We start from the raw sequence: 11,628 nt of genomic DNA, 5'->3' as shown, positions 1-11,628 counted from the left end.
CTGGCCTTGGAAACTCTGTGGAGCTGTTCTACTCTACCCTGTGTCACTATGAGTCAAAATAAAGCCTAGTCTATGAGGAATTGGGGTTCAGTTGTAGACTTCCTGACTGGCATGGCAATGTAGGATAAGCACGGGATCGCAAGGTCGATTTGAACCACAAGGTGGTGGTTCAAATCCACCAGCCACTCCTCAGAAACCCTGTACAGGGTCACTGTGCGTCAGAACTGACGTGAAAGCTCCTAACAACAACAACATGTGGGAGACACAGGAGCACTGGTAGCATAATGGGCCATTAACCAGAGTGGGCTGTTCAAATCCAGCAGCTGCTTCATAGGTGAAAGATGAGACTTTCTAACCCTGTAGAGACTTGTTTTTACTTGCTCCTGATTAAGTTCTGACTCATAGTGACCCTATGCATAACAGAATGAAACACTGCCTGGTCCTGTGCCACTCTCAGAATTGTTGTTACTTTGAGCCTATTGCTCCTGCCACTGTGTCAGTCTATCTCGTTAGTGGGACTTTTTTCACTGTAGACATCTACAGCTTCAGAAACCCCATGCAGGTCTTTTATGATTCAGAATGACTTGACAGCACACAACATATGGGAGTTGTTGTTAGGTGCCATTGAGTCAATTCTAACTCATAGCGACCTTATGCATAGCAGAATAAAACACTGTCCAATCCTGGGCCAACCTCACTATTGTTGCCACACTTGCACCCATTGATGCTGCCAGTTGGCCAATCCATCTCGTTGGAGGTCTTCCTCTTTTTTTCTGACCCTCCACCTTACATGATATCCCTCTCCATAGACTGTCCCTTCTGACAATATGTCCGAAGTATGAGAGATGAAGTTTGGCCATCCTGATCTCCAAGGAACACTCTCTGGCTGCACTTCTTCTAACACAGATCCATTGGTTCTTTTGGCAGCCCATGGTGCTTTCAATATTCTCCAATACCAGAACTCAAAAGCATCAAATTCTTCTAGGGTCTTCCTTATTCACTGTCCAGCATTCACATGCATATGAGGTTATTGAAAATGCCATGGCTTGGGTTAGGTGCACCTTGGTCTTCAAGCTGACATCTTTGCTCTTCAACACCTTAAAAAGGTCTTGTGCAGCAGATTTGCCTAATGCAGTATGTCATTTGATTTCTTGACTGATGCTTCCGTGAGTGTTGATAGTTGATACAAGAAGAATGAAGTCCTTGACAACTTCGATCTTTTCTCTGTTGATAAGAATGTTGTTTATTGGTCCAGTGGTGGGGATTTTTGTTTTCTTTACATTGAGATACAGTCCATACCGAAGGCTGTGCTCTTTGATCTTCATCAGTAAATATTTTAAGTCTCCTTCGCTTTCAGCAAGCAAGGTTGTATCATCTGCATATTGAAGGTTGTTAATGAGTCTTCCTCCAATCCCAATGCCACATTTTTCTTCATAGAACCCAGCTTCTTGGATTATTTCTCAGCATACACGTTGAGTAAGTATGGTGAAAGAGTACAACCCTGTCACACACCTGTCACACACCTTTTTTAATTTTAAACCAGTGCACCTCATGCACAGCTACCACTCATCTATCATTGGTAGCTTGCATGTTACTATGATACTGAACAGGTTTCAGTGAGGTTTCCATACTAAAAAGGGGTAGGAAGAAGAGCTGGGAAATGTACTCCTGAAAATCAACCAAACCATATGCATCACAAATGGTTCAATTTGCAACTGATCACAGGGCTAGTGCAGGACTGGCCAATATTCATTCCATTTACACAGTGCACCATGACTCTGAACTAACCTGATTTCAGCTAAAAACAACAGATAGATTATAGCCAAGTTGGCAATTTAGTCTCTGCTTGAAGAGTGGCTGTTTCATTACAAGTCACCTCAGTAACATTCCTATGTAGCTGTAGATGGCAGACATTCATGGAGATTAAGTTAACCTGTGTAGAAGAAAGACTTTTCTTCCTTTAGGGAAGCTAGGAATGGTTAAGATTAGCAACTCTAATATGTGACAATGATATAATACATCTTGTAGCTTCACGTTGAGATACTAAACTAGGCAACCAAGGGTAATAATAACGAATAATTGGAAAATAAAGGCCAAGACCAGAAATGATGGTCAGCAAAGAGAAAAAAAGCAGGTCATTTCTCAGAGAACACATGCAAACAAGGGTTAAGACAAAATAGCAAAGCAAAGTTGTACAGGCTTCTGGGATCCAGTGACTTTGCTAGCATCTACCTTAATTTCGTACTGCATCATTTCTAATCCATTGGGGCATTCCTTGTGGCTTAATTATGTGACCATGCAACAGTGTGAATTTAAGGTAAGGAAAATGTACCTTATTTAAGCAAGTGATTGGCAGGTAGAAAAGAGATTCATTGCTCCCAGAAATGCATAATTGTGTTTCTGTTGACTAAAAGGAAGTGAAATGTTTTCCCCTGGAAATGTAATCATGGTGGCTATTCCATCACACTTTTTAAACTTCCACTTTCTCCCTAAAGGTTGTTTTGCTCCTTCTTAGAGTGGTAACAGCATCTATTAATTTGATATGCTATTATAGGTAATATTTCCTTCTGCAATAACTAAAGAGAAAATAAGTTTAAAATATTGGATTTGAGAAAACCATTCTCCCATCTTCTGAAACTAATTGCATGATATCATGTGTTAATTATAACTGCAACTATAAAGCTGAGAAGCTTAGGAAAAAATAAAATTTTAGCTTAAAAGGATGCTTAGATTCCATTTATATTACTAGGGTTTCTTTTCTATTTCTTTCCTTTTTAAAAAAATGTAGAGTGTTTGTGAGGTCTCTTTTCTGATGTAAGAACTTCTCCAAATTGTCTGCTCTTGGTACGTAAGACAGTATAAGTGAAAGGTCATAGAAGGACTGAGGGTTACCTGTTTTCTTTATTAGTTGTTTTGCATATATCTGCATACATTTTCACTGCATTTACACATCATCAGCAAATTCCTTAAGCAATTTTCAGGTGTGGAATTTCCTTTTGTATTATCACTGAGTTCCAGTTGTCACCTCAGAATGCATGTGGGAATCCTGGGAGCTTGAGGAACAGTGAGGTCAGAAAGGGTAGGAGATAATCCTGATGAATTGCGACTTGAACAGCTCAGTCTCACCATAACTTTCTCCCTTCATCATTGCTTTGTGTTAAAGGTTCAGTCCAACAATTATATATACAAGTGTCTTAACTACATAAACAGTTTTCAAACTCATACCATGCTAGACATTTCTAGTTACTGGTGCAGAAAAAGGACACATACACACAATATCTCAGCAATATTAGTAAAGGAATCCGTGTTGGAGCAGTGTGTTAAGCATTGGGTTGTTAAACCCAAGGTTAGTGTTTGAAACTACTAACTTTTTTTTCAAAGGCGAAAGATGAGGCTGCATACTCTCATAACAATTTATACCCTTGTAAACCCTTTTAAGAAAGCATTTTACTGTGTTCTAGAGAGTCACTCAGAATGTATGTTATGGTGGTGGGCTGGGTATTCTTTTTTTTTTTTTTTAATATTTTATTATGAATTATGAGCTAGTTTACATGGGAGAACATTAGGTTTACATTCACCCTGTCATATATCATTTCATTGCCATGGTTACAGTCCCCTCCATTCTTCATCAACCAACTTAAGGGTATATCCTGCAAGCCTGTCCCCAGTCCTCAGCACACAGCACTTCTCCCTTTCTGGGTCTAGAGTCTCGAGCCACTCAATCTCTCCATGTCATCGTCTCTGCCTTCATCTCTGGCATCACTGTTTCTCTGGGTAGGGTCCTGCACTCCACTCTTATCCCCTGATGGTTCCAGGGACCTTTGCTCCTGGACTGCAAAGTCAACCACTCCCCTCCTTTTGCTATAAAATGTTTACCTTTACATTTCCAACCCTCACAGTCAATCCTGATAATTATTATTCAGTATTATACCACAAAAGACCTATCACCATCTCCTTTCATGAGCCCCACTGAGACAGATTGAAAACCACTCAATGGATTCTACCTTCCTCCACACCCTCTGCATCTAGGCTCCATCTTGAAAGCTTGTAAGCCAGTCACTTCTTGCTTTTGTAAACCCCCCCCCCCCCCATTGTGCATAGCCAATGTCCAAGTTGCCCATCCCTTTCTACTCTGTGTATGGAGGGGGTGGGAATGATCCTTGCTGTAAAAATTTGTTCCCTTTTTTGAGCTACTGCATCCGTAGGTGTAGGTCAATTTCATCAAATTGTATCAGATTACTCTTTTTTTCCTATTGTAGTTGAGTTCTGATCATCCAGCCATTGAAGCCTTGTGAAGTGGCTATTATCTGCAAGTGTGGGTGTTTTTGTGCATTTGCTCTCTCTTCTTATCAGCTGGATGCTTCACTCTCCATTCTAGTATTCTGTGGTTATGGCTGACTCTGGGCCCAGGAGTCCCCAGGTCTTGCCATACTGCTGGCCAATCAAGTCTCCACCCGGGTTTACAGGAGTCTATTGAACATTGTAGGACTAGGCTCTCAGCTTCACTGCTGTTTTTCCCTCACTTCCCCTTATCGGTGACCAATATGGACACCAATCAGAGTGCATGTTTCCTCATGCATTCCCATTGAGTCTTCGTCTTATAAGGGTGTTTGCCTTGAGGGGACATGATCACTTGCCTTGATGTCTCCTGGGTGAGCAGCTTGCTTGTTCTTGTAGTAATCAGTCAGACTGCCATTATTGTTTTGTATTTTTCCTGTAGGTCTTTCTTTCAAGAGGTATCTTCTGTTCTTCTAGTTGCTCCAGGCTGGTCTGCTTGTGCTTTCAAGTGGAAATTTCACACCTCAGAAGATTCTGGATGAGGTTTTGGATTCCACCTATGGTCTTATGTATTGCAGAGGCTCTGCAGGAAACCTTCTTTACTGGGCATGTTGTAGCCCCATTTTAGGTATTCCTATCAGTTATAGGCAGAAGATGGACTTATGAGCTTTCTATGTTGATATTTCTGGCTATTCCTTTCACTGCCTCTCAAGTGTCTATTTTATAATGGTATGCAAGGGAAACCAAGATTCAAAAGACAGTCAAGCATCTTAACATTATTTCCCCCCTTTGACTCATTCCAACCATTCGTTAATCCATGTATCCCAGAGTCCTGTTGTTCCAAGTTGTACATACATCATTATTTACCACTGTCCCATTTAGCCAATGGAAACCTGCTTAACTGTTCTCCCATCCACCTTGTTCTTTCATTCCCCTTCCCTTCTTGTGCATTGCACCCTGCTCCTCAGCACCCAAACTACCCTGTGTCTATTCCCTACCCTGAGCTCCATCTTCTGCTCTCTCCCTGTACACGACTAAACACATTCTGGTAACCAGCAAAGAATTCCCCTCCCCCTTTAGAATGGGTTCTTTTTCTTAGTCTTTTACAATAGTGGGTCTATGCAGTATTTCTCCTTTTGTGCCTAATTTCACTCAACATAATGTCCTTAAGTTTCATCCATGTTATGTGATAGCTTGTTGTTCTTCAAGGTAGCATAATATTCCATTGTGTATGTACCCCAGTTTGTCTATCCATTCTTCTGTTGATGGGCACTTAGGCTGTCTCCATCGTTTTACACACAATAGTGCTGAGATGAACACTGGTTGCATGTATCTGCTCATGTTATGGCTCGTATTTCTTGTGGGTAAAAACCAAGTAGGGTAATTTCTGGATCATAAGGTATTTCTATTACCACCCTTCTGAGGAAGCACCATATTGTATTCCAGAGTGGTTGGACCATTTTGCAAACCCACCAAAAAATGTAGGACAATCCCATTCTCTCCACATCCTCACCAACACTTATTGTCCTCTGATTTTTTTATCTTTGCTGTTATTGATTGTTGTTTTGATTTGCAAAGAAAGTGGATACAGTAGATGTGCAATGAGGAGCTCCATCACCAACAACACAGAATACCAGACCAAGCAAGCTCAGGAGATGGTGCTAGAACTCTGAACCACATATAAAGGAATAGTTAGAAGGTTGGAAGGCTTACAGCTAGGGGAATTTGTAGCAGAAGCAAGAAATCCACTGCTTTCTAAATCAAGAAGCTCAGCTACTCCCGGAGCCGCCATCTTGGGAGAGACCAAGTGGTGGAAGGATCAGAACAGCACGAACACCTTACAGAACCACGTAGATACAGGTGAGAACATTCTTTTTTTGGTATCTGTTCATTGGTCTCTCGCTGTCTGCGCACCTCCATTCTGGTGACTAGAGGGGATGCCTGAGCGAATGGACACCCCATCCCCACCCCTAGAGGGTTCTACTACACATGCGCACAGATCGCCTCAAAATTTAAAGTGACAGTTTCCACTTAAAACCAAATGGCCTCCACTCATCTGTCAGCTTGTCATACTGTGGTGGCTTGTGAGTTGCTGTGATTCTGAAAGCTATGCCACCGGTATTTTAAATATCAGCAGGGTCACCCATGGTGGACAGGTTTCAGATGAGCCTACAGACAAAGACAGACTCAGAAGAAAGAGTGACAAACTACTTCTGAATATTTAGTCACTGAAAACCTTATGAATAGCAGAGAAACACTGTCAGATATAGTGTCTGAAAATAAGCTACTCAAGTTGGAAGGCACTCAAAATGCGACTGGGGAAAATCTGCCTTCTCAAAGTAGAGTTGACCAAGATAACACGAATGAAGTAAAGTCCGTGGGAGAAAAGCCTGTGGGACCTTCATTTGCTAATGGGGTACAACTCAAAATGAAGAGAAACAGATGTAAATATCTTTTGAAAATCGGACCATGGAATGTACAAAGTATGAATCTGGGAAAATTGCAAGTTGTTAAAAATGCAATGCATAAACATCAATATCTTAGGCATGAGTGAGCTGAAATGAATTGGTATTGGTCATTTTGAATCTGAAAACCACATGGTTTACTATGCTGGAATGACAAATTGAAGAGAAATGGTATTGTATTCATTGTCAAAAAGAACATATCCAGATCAGTCATGTGGTACAACGCTGTCTATGATAGGATAATATCCATGCACCTACAGGGAAGCCCACTTAATTCCACTGTTACTCAAATTTATGCACCAACCAATAAAGCCAGTGAGAATGAAATAGAAGAATTCTACCAACTTCTTCAATCTGAGATCAAACATGTAATCAAGATGTATTCATCAGGACGCTGCCTCTGCCACCGCCACGCCACCACACATAACTAACAATCATAGACAAAAATAGCAGTCGATCTTTCTCGCGTTAATTCCCCAATATATCTGCCCACCTATACGGCAGTGGCTAGAGGAAAGGACTGAAAGAGGGGTCACCCCTACACTGCTAGAGGCTTCTATTTGCACACACATGGCTGGTGTCGCACAGAAAAGTTGACCAAAGCCTCATCTCTGCTCCAAAGTGGTGATTTCTGCCTATGTATTTGTATTACTTCTGCTTTTGTTCCTTTTGATCATACATCTTTCCTAGAGGTGGGAGCTTTTCCTTCCCACCTCACCTAAGAAGCAGCAGCAATCGTGGCCATATAGCCAAGAAATAAGCATACACCATAATACTCCACCACTCAGCCAAGACCTAACAACACCTACTACGCATTACAGACAATAAAGCCTATCTCCTGATCATATTAATAATAATTATAATAAAATAAGAATAACTATGCCCAATAAGAAACAATTAACAATATTGAAACACGTCCAAAAGCAGAAGAGAGCAGCAGATGCAAATGAGTTGGAGACAGACAAAGGCTTTATAGAGGAGGAGGAGCGGGTTATGGATATACCTGAGAGGGAATTCAGAAGAATGATATGGACACAAATTCAAATACTCTGAAATGGGTTCGAGGAAAATAAGAAGTAAGGAAAGTACTGAAGGAGCAATCAAATAGGATTGACACAGCATTGGAAACAATTCAAAATCTGCAAAAAGTTGTCTAGGTGATCAATAACAAGATATAAGAAATAGACAATAATAGCCTGAAATGGGAATGGAGCAGACTAGAAGAGATGGAAGCCAGAACTAGCGAACGGGAAGACACATCTCTCAATACTGCCAAGATAGAAAAGCAAGCAGTTAAAGGATAAAACAATCTGAAGAGAGTCTAAGATTCATGCTGGATAACATGAAGAGGATACAATATGAGAATTATTTGCATTCTGGTACAAGAAGAATCAAAGAAGTTCACAGAGGAGATAGTTGAAGAGCTTCTGGAAGAAAACTTCCCTAACATCTTGAAAAACGAGAAGATAGACATTCAAGAAGCCCAACATAACCCAGGAAGGATATACCCCCAAAGAAAGTCTCCAAGACATATAATAATCAAGCTCTCCAAAATCAAAGACAAGGAAAGAATGCTAAAAGCGGCCAGGGAGAAGAGAAATATAACTTATAAAGGCAAGCAAATTAGATTAAGCTCCGACTATTCAGAAGAAACCATGCAGGTGAGAAGGCAATGGGCAGACATATACAAAAGCCCTGCAAGAAAAAAATTACCCACCAAGAATTGTCTATCCAACAAAACTACCAATCAAATATGATGGTGCGATCAAAACATTCTAGGATAAACAGAATCTGAGAGATTTTATCAAAACCAATCCAGCACTTCAAAATATCCTAAAGGGAGTTATGGGGACAGAGAACCAACAAGAACAGACGGCAAACAGAGATTGACAGGCAGGGCAACACCTCCTGGAACACACCCAACAGAGAGCAGAGACTACAACAAACTCAAGGGAGCAGAGATATCGACTGAAGGACATAAACATATCAATGTCAAAAAAGGGGCAAACGCAGCAACAGAAGCCCAGGTGGGGATGCCAGGTAAATTACAGGTTACGATGGAGTATCCCAAATGCAGAGAAAAGTTAGTAGCTTACAAGGTAACCCCAAAGAAAGTTAACACTCCACAACATATCATAAAAACGAATTCCCAAGCAGAACAAACGAACATAGAAACTAGGAAGAAACCAACCAGAATCAACTCAAAAAACACAAACCCATCAAAAGGATAGCAGAACCAAAGAACAAACAATACTGCCAAAATGCACCAGTGAAGAGACAGAGTGGCAGAATGGGTAAAACAAGATCCATCAATATGCTGCCTGCAAGAGACACACATTACACACAAAACCAAAAAAACAGACTAAAAGTTAAAGGATGGAAAAAGTTTACCAAGCCAGTGGCAGAAATAAAAAAGCAGGAGTGGGAATACTAATCTCCGACAAAGTAGACTTTAAGATAAAAACCAGCGTAAGAGACAAAGAAGGACACTATCTCATGATCAAAGCATCAACTGAGCAAGACAACATAACCATAATAAACATATATGTTCCCAATGAAAGAGCACCAAGATACATGAAACAAACCTTAATGGAATTAAAGAAAAATAGACAAATCCACAATTATAATAGGAGATTTCAACACACCACTCTCGAAAAGGGATAGAACCACCAGAAAAAACTCGACAATGCTACAGAGGAACTTAACACAATCAACCAACTTGACCTCATAGATGTATACAGACTATTCTATCCAACAACGGCACAATACACATTCTTATCCAGTGTGCATGGAACATTTTCCAGAATTGACCATGTGTTAGACCATAAAGCAAGCCTCCATAAATTCACAACCATCAAAATTCTACAGAGCATCTTCTCAGACCACAAAGCTATTAAACTAGAAATAAGAAGGCCAAAACAATAAAGTCGAATACATGGAAACTGAACAATACTGTGCTGAAAAGCGACTGGGTTAAAGAAGAAATTAAACGTGAATTCATAAAGTTCCTAGAAACAAATGAGAATGAAAACACAACATACCAAAATCTTTGGGACATGGTGAAAGCAGTCCTGAGAGATCAATTTATTGCAATAAATGCACACATCCAAAAAGAGGAAAGAGCCAAAATCAACACATTAACATAGCACCTTCAAGAACTATAAAGTAGACCAGCAGAGGGAACCTACAGTCACCAAAAGAAAGGAAATAATAAAGAAAAGAGCAGAAATAAATGAGATGGAAAACTGAAAAACAACAGAATGAACGAACACAAGAAGCTGGTTCTTTGAAAGGATTAATAAAATTGGCAAAACTAACTAAAGAAAAGAGGGAGAGGACACAAATAAATCACATTAGGAACCACATAGGGGATGAGATGGATACATTTCTAGAAAAAACATGACCTACCTAAACTTACTCAGACTGAAGTAGAAAATTTGAACAAACCCATAACAAAAGAAGAAATTGACCAGGTCATCAAAAAACTCCCGACCAACAAAAGCCCAGGCCCAGATGGCTTCATGGGTGAGTTCTACCAAACATTCAGAGAAGACCTGTCACCGCTTCTACTCAAATTATTCCAGAACATACAAGAGGATGTAGAACTCCCTCTACTCAAATTATTCCAGAACATACAAGAGGATGGAGAACTCCTTAATACTTTTTTGATGAGTCAAGCATAACTCTCATACCAAAACCAGGGAAGGACATTACTAATAAAGAAAATTACAGACCAATATCCCTCATGAATATAGACGGAAAAATTCTCAACAAAATCCTAGCCAACAGAATCCAACAGCACATCAAAAAAATAATACATCATGACCAAGTCGGTTTCATAAAAGGGATTCAGGGATGGTTCAACATCAGGAAAACAATCAGTGTAATACATCATATAAATAAGAAAAAGGAAAAGAACCACATCATTATATCAATTGATGCAGAAAAGGCATTTGACAAAATCCAACATCCATTCCTGATAAAAACACTCAACACATCCATATCTTCAGAGATGGGAAATTTTCCACTTGATAGGACGAGCAGACCAACCTGGAGCAGCTAGAAAAACAGAAGATACTTCTTGGGAGAAAGACCTACAGGAAAAATACAAAACAATAAAGGCATTCTGACTGTTTCTACAAGAACAAGCAAGTTGCTTACCCAGGAGACATCAAGGCAAGTGGTTGGATCCCCTCAGTGCAAATCCTCTTCCAAGACTAAGACGCAATGGGAATATACGCTCTGATTGGCAAGCACGCACGTCACCCATAGGAGGAAGTGAGGGAAAGACAGCAATGAGGCAGCAAGCTAAACCCTACATCGTTCAATGGACTTCTGTGAACCCGGGTGGAGACTGGGTCAGCTGGCAGTGTGGCAAGAATTGGGGATTCATGGGCTCAGACTCAATGACAGTCACAGAGGACTGGAGTGGAGAGCGAAATGTCCAGCTGATAAGAAAAGAGGGCATATGCACAAGAACACCCGTACTTGCAGATAATACCCACTTGACCTGGCTTCAATGACTGGATCATCAAAGCTCAACCCAAAGAAGAAAGAAGAGGAAAAAAGTGTCATCTGATACAATTTGATAAACTTGACCTACACCTATGGATGCAGTAGCTCAAAAGAGGGAACAAATCCTTGCTGCAAGAACTATTCCCACACCCTCCACACAAAGAGTATACTGGGATGGACAACTTGGACATTGGCTACCCAAAATGAATAATATCCAGCCTGTCCAGGAAGGGCTGATGTAATGAAATGCAGATGGGTCTCTTGTGATGCAATAGTGAATAACTGTTATCAGGACTGATTGTGAGGGTTGGAAATGTAAAGGTGGACATTTTATAGCAAGGAGGGGAGTGATTAACTTTTCAGTCTAGGA

At 40.5% G+C, this 11,628-nt stretch overlaps 1 pseudogene; it reads left to right on the top strand.

The window, feature by feature from the left end:
• Nucleotides 1–2,296: 2,296 nt before the first annotated feature.
• LOC102837917 overlaps nt 2,297–11,628 on the top strand; it is a 17,771-nt pseudogene continuing 8,439 nt past the window's right edge.

Source organism: Chrysochloris asiatica, unplaced genomic scaffold, assembly GCF_000296735.1.
Source record: "Chrysochloris asiatica unplaced genomic scaffold, ChrAsi1.0 scaffold00249, whole genome shotgun sequence".
NCBI classification, from domain to species: domain Eukaryota; kingdom Metazoa; phylum Chordata; class Mammalia; order Afrosoricida; family Chrysochloridae; genus Chrysochloris; species Chrysochloris asiatica.
Note: the sequence above shows the minus strand (reverse complement) of the source record. Positions and strands in the feature narration are given on the sequence as shown.